Genomic DNA, 8,814 nt, shown 5'->3' on the forward strand with positions numbered 1-8,814 from the left:
TGTCGTGTGGCAGTGATGGCATGGTTGTCCCTGTTAAGAAGAAAATTAAGAAGACTGCTGCGAGGAAGCTAGTAGTTGGTGAAGTTACTCCTCGGAGGAGCCCACGTGTTTCAAGGCCTGCAGAAGTTGTTGAAGATGAAGGGCTAGGCGTTGGTGGTACGCCATGCCATAGTCCTCGTGTGCTTGCCACTGCCGTGCCTACACCTTCTTCGCTTGGTGCTGGTGCATCTGGTAAGGGGAAGAAATGCGGCGTGAAGCGCAAGGTTCCACCTGCAAAGGTCAACAAGGGTGTGAAGAAGCGTTCTCGTGTTAATCCAGAGGACGATGATGATGCTGATTTCAATGCTGATGATGAGGACAACGACGATGATGATGCTGCCACTAATCAGGTATGAATGTCTCATGTTTACTGTTTTTTAAGCATTTGTCACCATTTCTGTAGTTTTATTGTTTTTAGCACTGCCTTGGCATACATAGGTGACCTTCTGCTCCATATAGATGAATAAATTAGCCGACGTGCTTTGCTTTTATGGTATTTCTGCCTTTGTGTACATAGTTGGACTTCTAGGTATATACATGAAGAAATAAGCTTAACTTGTTGGTATACATGTTTGATTACTGCCTTAGTGTATATGGTTGAACTTCTGCTTTTTAAATTTCCAACATTTTTGAAAGCATGTTAACTAGTGTTCATACATGGTTGTACTGCCTATGTAGACATAGTTGGACTTCTGAGATACATGTTTGATTACTGCCTTGGTATACATGGTTGAACTTCTGCTTTTGTAAATTTCCGACATTTTTGAAAGCATGTTAACTTCTGGTCATACATGGTTGTACTGCCTATGTAGACATAGTTGGACTTCTGAGATGTGGTGCGTATGTAGGCATTAGTGGAATTTTGGTGAAGCTTGTGTGTCTCATTGTTCTGCCTTTTTTCCTTGTCAATGTATTTTTTTAGTATCAGCTTGTGCTGTGGCCTGAGAGGAGGAAGAGAGGAGGCAAAGCGCCCGAAGAAGGTGGCCAAGGAGGAGGTGAGGTGAAACGTTTTAACAAGACAGTTCGCTGCTCACTAGGAGAGGTCAAGATGTGTGCGAAAATGCTACAACATAGGCACAAGACGAGGGTTATCAAGGCTGGTTTTGGTTGTGTGTTTGACTTGAAGGTTGATTCCAACATTTCTCGTCCTTTGATGGGCAACATCTACACGAGGATTGACCCTTCAACCATGATTTTGGACATGGGTGAGGCGAACAAGGTTATACGTATTACAAGTGATGCTATTCACCATCTCTTTGGGTTCCCTCAAGGTAATCGTACCCCCCCTAGGCCCTCGAATGATGGTTTCGATGATGCTGTTATGAGGTTGAAGGGCAAGCTTGGGTATGCTAGGAGTGACGACATCAAGACAAAGGATTTGCGGAATATCCTCGCTGAACTTGTGAAGGATGAGACGAAGGATGATCTTGCTCTGCATGTGTTTTACCTTATTGTTTTCATGAAGGTGGTTATCCCTAGAACGTCTACACGAGTGTCCAGGGAGGCAGCAATGGCCGAGAACCTTGTGTTTGAGGATATGGCAGACATGGACTACTGCCAGTTGGTTGTTGACGATATTCGGAGTGCTGTTGTTAGGTATCAGCAAGGTACTAGCAGAGAAAAAGCTGTCACAGGTTGTGCCATCGCGCCGCTTCTTATGTATCTGGACTGCCTTATCATTGGCAAGACGCCTAATATTGACTTGATGTAGCGACCAGACCTCAAACAGTCTGATCTCTGTGCTCCGGTGTAATCCCTGGATCAGTAATGCTGACACCACACAGTACTCGGAGGATTTATAGCAGAGTAGCAATCACACACTTATTACATCGAGTGTCTCAAAAGGGAACTTATTACAATAAATATGGCTTAAGGCCATCTAATTACGATAACAGCGGAAGGCTTAGAAGATAAGTGAGTCCATCAACTCCAACGACATCACTGAGTATAGAACCACGACCTAAAAACTCCTTAATCGTCGTCTGAAAAGTCTGCAACATTAACGTTGCAGCCCGAAAACGGGACAGCACATGGAATATGCTGGCAAGGTAACACATAGAGAGTAATGGAATGCAACAGCTATACTGTATGCATATTTGGCTGGTGGAAAGCTCTATGGTTACAGCTTTGCATAAAGCCAATTTTTCCCTACTTCAAAAGGAATAAATTTAAGTACTATCATGGTGGTTGTTAAACATTGAGAATGGTTGATAGCATTTTCAATCCCAATTAAGCATCATCATTAACCCAACAACATTAATTTTAGAGTAACATGTTGAGATTCACATGATAATCCAGATACTAGATACTCAAGATGTCCATAACCGGGGACACGGCTAATCATGATTAGTTTGTTACACTCTGCAGAGGTTTGCGCACTTTTCCCCACAAGGCTCGATCGCCTCCGTTGGATTTCTCGCACTACATGGTGTTTGAGAAACGGATGACCGAGACACAATCTTTCAGAAGCGCTAGCACCTTACGATGGATAGACCGGTACACCTACTTTCCCCTACATCTGCTAGTCTACCCTGTAAGAGTTCGCATGACTTAATCAACTATGCCAGAGCCCATAATGGCTTGTGGCTGCACACGGAAGTTTCTAGTTTGAAAAATCTCATGATCCCTTTGAGCCTGGTGGCGGTCCAAAAAAACAGGCATGTCCTGGAATACCCAGGTGCCTCAATCCACCCAGATGTGTATTTAAGTTGCCACCTTAGATAAACCATTAATTATCAATCTCACATCTGTCATGGATTTCACTCACCCAATCCACGTCTACTAGCATAGCATGGCATAATAAGCAAACGTAGAAGTAACTCCCAAAGGTTTGATAATAAACAGGTAATAGGTACTACCTCATCTACTTCCCATCCCACAGTTTAATTAGATCCTAATCATGCAATGTGTGAAGATTGATCTAATGCAAAAAAATTGGGTTGTAGAAAAGGTATGATCAAAGTGTTACTTGCCTTGCTGATGATCCGTGAAACCTAACGATTCGAAGTAACAGGCGGCGCACTCCGGGTACTCTATCACAGGCAAACAAGCAAGCATACAAAAAGTACTCATCTAATGCATAGGTAGAACTCAAATAAGAGATCTAACCAGAAGGTTCAACTTAAGAACTCCGGTTGGCAAAAGGAATCAAATCGAACGAAGCAAAGAAAGTCAAACGGCGAAAGAAAACAACTTCGTTCTAGTAATCTGAACCTAAGTCAAATTTTACAGTAGCAAAAACTTGTTTAAGTTGATTATTCGGATAGAGGGTTTCGAGACGAAACTCCAGGCGCTTGAATCGCCTGATTCCGATAAACGAGCGAAAAGAAAAACTAAAACGAAAATCGGATCAGAAATCGCGATCAGAAAATAACCGCGAAAAAATCCGACGAAAAAGAAAAACAACGAACGGAATTTTTTTTTAAAAAAATGGCACGGATTCGAGGTGCGGCGAACCTCGGGCGACGCGCGGCTCCGGCCAATCGGCGGCGGGGCGTCGGCGGCTAGCGGCGGCGGCGGCTGGCGGCTAGGGTTAGGGTTCAGGCGGCGGCTGCTGGTGGGCTGGCTCGGGCCCGAGGCGCGGCTTATAAAGCCCCCCGGCCGGTAGAGTTCTGGCCGGTTACGGCCCGTAGTCGGTTGCGTTTTTTTGCTTGGAAGAAAAATAAAAAGAAATACTAAACGGACTCCAAAAATCCCAAAATAAATTTTCCCGGGCTTGTAAAATCAAGCCCGACAAAGTGAACATTTATTTGGGCCCTAAATGCAATTTTGAAAAACGCGCATTTTTCCTAATTCAAATAAAAACAACAACAAAAAACTCCGAAATAAAATTATTTGATTTTTTTTATTAAATCCTCAATATTTCTATATTTTGGGAAAGTCATTTTATTCCCTCTCTCATATTTTTGTAATAGAAATAATTGATGATAAAATAAATAAAATCAAATGATCCTATTCTCAAAATTTGAGAAAACTCAAATATGAAAATAACGAAATCCCCAACTCTCTCCGTGGGTCCTTGAGTTGCTTAGAATTTTCTAGGATCAAAACCCAAAGCAAATAAAATATGATATGCATGATGATCTAATGTATAACATTCCAAATTGAAAATTTGGGATGTTACAAACCTACCCCCCTTAAGATGAATCTCGCCCTCGAGATTCGGGTTGGCTAGAAAATAGGTGAGGGTGGTCTTTGAGCAAATCTTCCTCTCGTTCCCAGGTGGCTTCATCCTCCGTGTGGTGGCTCCACTGAACCTTGGAAAACTTGATAACTTTGTTGCGAGTAACTTGGCTGGCAAACTCGAGGATCTTAACTGGTTTCTCCTCGTAGGTCAAATCGTTATCCAACTGAATAGTTTCCAAAGGCACTGTGTCTCTCAATGGTATGTCAGCCATCTCCGCGTGACACTTCTTTAACTGAGAAACGTGGAACACATCATGAATTCTTGACAATCCTTCGGGCAATTCCAACTTGTAGGCCACTTCTCCCATACGCTCCAAAATTCGATATGGTCCTACAAATCGTGGCGCTAACTTCCCTTTAACTCCAAAACGCTTTGTTCCCCGAAGTGGAGATACTCAAAGATAAGCTCTGTCTCCAACTTCGTAAACTGTCTCCTTGCGTTTAGAATCAGCATAACTCTTCTGTCTGGACTGGGCTACCTTGAGCCTATCGCGAATCAACTTCACTTTCTGTTCAGACTCCTTAATCAAGTCAGGTCCAAACAACTGGCGGTCTCCGACTTCGTCCCACGACAGCGGTGTCCTGCACCTCCTTCCGTACAAAGCTTCGAAAGGGGCCATCTTCAAACTGGTTTGGTAACTGTTGTTGTAAGAGAACTCTGCATATGGAAAATTATCGTCCCAACTAGATCCATAATCTAGCGCACAAGATCTTAGCATATCCTCCAAAATCTGATTGACTCTCTCGGTCTGTCCATCTGTCTGCGGATGAAAAGCTGTACTAAATTCTAGCCTGGTTCCCAAAGTTTCATGCAACTGCTTCCAGAACTTTGAGGTAAACTGGGTTCCTCTATCTGATACAATACTCCTCGGAACTCCATGCAGACATACTATTCTGGTCATGTATATTTTTGCCAACTTAGCACTGGTATAGGTAGTCTTCACTGGAATGAAATGAGCTACTTTCGTCAATCGATCGACTACAACCCAAATCGAGTCATAGCCTGAACGAGTCCTGGGCAATCCTGCGATAAAATCCATGCCTAACTTATCCCACTTCCATTCGGGTATCGGCAATGGTTGTAACAATCCTGCTGGCTTCTGATGCTCTGCCTTTACTCTCTGGCATACATCACAAACTACTACATACTCTGCTATTTCTTTCTTCATTCCGGTCCACCAGAAAATATCCTTCAAATCCAGATACATCTTGGTATTCCCTGGGTGAATCGAATAGGGTGAATCATGGGCCTCTTGCAGAATTAACTTCCCGATCTCTGGGTCATTGGGCACATAGACACGGTCTTCAAACCATAGGGTATCGTGCTCATCCTCACGAAATCCTTTAGCTTTTCCTTCTTTCATTTTCTCCTTTATGGAAGCAATCTCCTTGTCAGTCTTCTGAGCTTCCCTGATTCTGTCCATCAAAGTTGACTGAATTTCCAACGTTGCTACATAGCCTCTCGGAACTATTTCCAAACATAGTTCACGAAGATTTTCTGCTAACTCCTTGGGTATTTCTCCCGTCATTAACGTATTGACATGGCTCTTGCAGCTTAATGCATCAGCTACTACATTAGCCTTCCCGGGATGATAATGCAATTTCATATCATAATCCTTGATGAGCTCCAACCATCTCCTTTGTCTGAGGTTCAACTCCTTCTGTGTGAAAATGTACTTCAAACTCTTATGATCCGTGTACACCTCACAATGATTTCCGATGAGGAAATGTCTCCATGTCTTCAAGGCATGCACTACGGCTGCTAACTCCAAATCATGCGTAGCGTAATTCAACTCATGGGGCTTCAGTTGTCTTGAGGCATATGAAACAACTCTCCCTTCCTGCATAAGCACTGCTCCAAGTCCTCGACGTGAAGCATCGCAATACACCTCATAATCCTTGGTCTGATCTGGCAAAATCAACACTGGTGAGGTAACCAAGTGTTTCTTCAACTCCTGGAAATTAGCCTCACACTGCTCAGTCCATTTGAACTTCGTATCTTTCTTCAACAACTTCGTCATAGGCTTCGCAATCTCTGAAAAATTCTCAATAAACCTCTGGTAGTATCCTGTGAGTCCAAGAAAACTCCGGATCTCTGCAACGGTAGTTGGGGCTTCCCACTTGGTCACGGTATCAACTTTAGTGGGATCAACAGCTATACCTTCTCCAGATATAACGTGTCCGAGGAATCCTACTTCCTTCAACCAAAACTCACATTTGCTAAACTTGGCATATAATTGATGTTCTCTAAGCTTTCCAAGTACCAAACGCAAATGCTCCTTATGTTCCTCTTCATTCTTTGAATAAACCAGGATATCATCAATGAACACTACGACGAACTTATCCAAAAACTCCATAAACACTTTGTTCATCATGTTCATAAAATAGGCAGGCGCGTTAGTCAGACCAAATGACATAAAGGTATACTCATACAGCCCATACCTGATGGTAAAAGCTGTCTTCGGAATATCCTGTTCTCGAATCTTCAACTGGTGGTACCCTGATCGCAAATCGATCTTGGAAAACACTTTAGCTCCTTGCAATCGATCAAACAGATCATTGATCATTGGTAGAGGGTACTTGTTCTTGATTGTTACTTCATTCAATCCTCGATAATCAACAACCATCCTTGACAATCCATCCTTCTTCTCTACTAATAGTACTGGTGATCCCCAAGGTGAAGAACTTGGGCGAATGTAACCTTTATCCAGTAACTCCTTAATCTGTTTCTTAATTTCCACCAAATCCTTTGCTGGCATCCTATATGGTCTCTTTGATATTGGCCCTGTGCCTGGAAATAGCTCAATCAAGAACTCAATATCTCTATCCGGTGGCATGCCTGGCAACTCCTCTGGAAATACATCAGGGAATTCCCTTACCACTGGTACTTCCTCCTGCACAACTCTTGTTAATGAATTTACTTGTGTCTTGTTTAGCGCATGCCGGGATACATACTTGATCCTTCTCCCTTCTGGGGTGGTAAGCAAAATTGACTTACTAGCACAATCGATGTTTCCTCCATACATCGACAGCCAATCCATACCAAGAATCACATCCAGACCTTGAGATTCCAGAATAATTAAATCTGTTGGGAAAACATGTCGTCCTATACTTAATGGCACTTGAAAACATCCTTGACTGGCCATGTACTCTGCTCCTGGTGAGCTTACTAGCATAGGTGTTTTGAGGACCCTAGTGGGTAGGCTATACTTTTCCACAAATCCCCTTGATATGTATGAATGCGATGCACCAGTATCAAAAAGAATGAGTGCAGTAAATGACTTAACCAAAAACTTACCTATTACTGCATCGGGCTGAGCTTCAACCTCCTCCACATTAACGTGGTTCACCTGTCCCCTGTTGAAAGGGTTCGGCTTCTTTCCATAGCTTCCATTGCCGTTTTGGCCTTCAGGACATTCATTGGCATAATGTCCGGTCTTGGAACACTTGAAACAGGTGACTTGACTCAAATCTCTCTTGGCTGGGGTTGATGGGGCGCTGCAGTTCTGGCCATTGCTTCCTCCATTCCCATTACCATTCTTGGTGCCATTGTGATTATGCGAGCTACCTACTCCATGGGTATGCTGAAAATGTCCTCCCGGTCTAGGGGTAAAACGTGGCTTCTGCTGAGCTCCTGAATTATACTTTCCTTGTCCATACTTCCTCTTGGGGTTCTCAATTTGCTGCTGCTTCCCTTCAATCATAAGAGCACGGTCTACCAACTCCTGGTAGTTGTTGAAGGTGGCTACCATCAACTGCATACTCAACTCATCATTCAGTCCTTCCAGGAACTTCTCCTGCTTAGCTGCATCTGTAGCAACGTCATCTGGGGCATAACATGCTAGCTTACTAAACTCCTCCACATACTGGCCAACTGTCCGTCCTCCTTGGCGCAAGTTACGAAACTCACGCTTCTTCATGGCCATTGCTCCTGCTGAAACATGGGCAGTACGGAAAGCCTGCTGAAATTGATCCCATGTGACAATGTCGACTAGAAAGGTGGCTGTGAAATTCTCCCACCATGATGTTGCGTGTCCTTCTAACTGATGTGCGGCAAACTTCACCTTCTCCGTATCTGTGCATCCTGCTGTGGTCAACTCCCTAGCTGTCTTGCGGAGCCAATCATCTTCTACTATCGGCTCGGTGCTACTGGAAAACACCGGCGGATTCAGCCTAAGAAAGCGGGCTAAGTGGTCAACAGGTGGTGGTGGTGGTGGGTTGTTGTTGTTGTTCCCCTGATTCTGATTCTGGACTAGCAACTGCATCAAGGTGTTCTGCTTCTGGATCAACTGGGTGAGCTCCGGCGGAAAGGCAAATCCGGGGTCACGTCTCGGAGGCATCTGAGGTTTAGAAGAGATGAGATATAAGAATAGAGGGGGTCTAAAGAGAAAACACTACCCATATGCACATGAGGCAAAAGCAAACAATTCACTTCATTCAAACAAACAAAGGCATACAATCAATCTAACTATCGCAAAGTGCTCGGACTACTATATTTACATGGTGGACTACTACTACTGATGAGGTGGTCTACTAGAAATATTCTACGGTTGTAGACTCCATGATATCTGCTCCTGCTTCATCAACATA

Source organism: Triticum dicoccoides, chromosome 7A (genome assembly GCF_002162155.2).
Source record: "Triticum dicoccoides isolate Atlit2015 ecotype Zavitan chromosome 7A, WEW_v2.0, whole genome shotgun sequence".
NCBI classification, from domain to species: domain Eukaryota; kingdom Viridiplantae; phylum Streptophyta; class Magnoliopsida; order Poales; family Poaceae; genus Triticum; species Triticum dicoccoides.